Source organism: Phaeoacremonium minimum (assembly GCF_000392275.1).
Source record: "Phaeoacremonium minimum UCRPA7 unplaced genomic scaffold PA7_03_scaffold_288, whole genome shotgun sequence".
Classification (NCBI taxonomy): Eukaryota; Fungi; Ascomycota; class Sordariomycetes; order Togniniales; family Togniniaceae; genus Phaeoacremonium; species Phaeoacremonium minimum.
Genome location: NW_006921193.1, coordinates 4295 through 5702, shown reverse-complemented (window position 1 = coordinate 5702; position 1408 = coordinate 4295).

The window sequence follows — 1408 nt, the reverse complement described above, 5'->3', positions numbered from 1 at the left end:
AAAGCTAAAGAGCTAGTCTCCTTACCTTTAGGCTTATAACCATAAGCATGATCTTATATAGAACTATATTATATAAGATTATTAGAATCTCTTATAATCTATAGATGGTAGCTTACTATAGCTTATCATAATCTATAATCTCTAGCTTATAAATGGCCTTTATCTTATTTTTATATGATATCCTTTCTATCCTATATACCTACCATAAGATTCCTAACGATAGTCTATTTTCTGGCTATAATATAATATCCTTCCTTTAAAGTCGATATTTTAGAGACTTAGTTAAGTATCTAAGTGCTATCTAACTAGTAGATCCTAAAACTATATTCCTTACTTTTCTTAAGATATTAATATTATGTTAGATTATATAAAGAAATCAAAACCAAAATCAAGAAAATCTCTAGCTTAACTTACTCTTACTACCAACGTTGAACTTTCTAAAGATCTAACTAAAATATCTTATACTTACTATTTTAAGCAGAATCTTGCTTACTATATAGTAAGTAGCTTGTCTCATTATTCTAAGTATATCTATTTAGGTCGTTCTTATGATAGTATCTTTATAGCCTCTACCCTCATATAACTAGCCTCTTAACAAAAGAAAATCAAATAAAAAAAGGTAGATACTAAAGAAGCACTTTTTACTTTTCAAACGTAGTTATCTATAGTAGTTAGCTGTCTAGCTTATCTATACTATATAAAGAAGGTAGTATCTAAGAAGTATTCTAAAGCTTTCTAAAGAAGGATATAGAAGTTGGATGAAGAGGATAGAATAGTTCTTTCTATTTTTATCTAAGAGTAGTTTATAGTAGACAACCTTTATTTACTAAGTATTTTAAATAATGTAGACTAGTCTTCCTTAGGCTTAGGTAGTAAGTTTGCTTTTGTAAGTTTGTTAGTAAAGGATTTTAATAGAATTAGACAACTAAATTAAAGCAATTCTATAGGTACTTAAGAGGTTTCTATATATTTTCTAAATTATTATAACCTTACCATTTGACTAAATATTATATCTATCATTCTTTCTTTTATAAATCTAATATTTTTTCTACTTTATATTCTTAGTTTGATTCTACTTTAACGTTTATTTAAAGTCTTATAGATTTATATACTAATTCTAAAAATGAAATATAAAAAATAAAGTATATTCTTATAGTTTTAGATAATAAGAGTTTATAATTAGATTTTAATATTTTCTATTTGATTTTAAATAGTCTAAGTTTTTTATAATCTAGTTTATTATTTAGTCGTTTTGTTTTTATATTTTATTATATAAAATAAACTTTATCTTTCTTTCTAAAAAATAGTCTCTTCATTTTTTGAAGATTATAATACTTTAATATTTGTTTTTTAATAAATGCTAACTAATTCCTTATTTTTTAATAGAACTATTAAAGTTATTCTATTA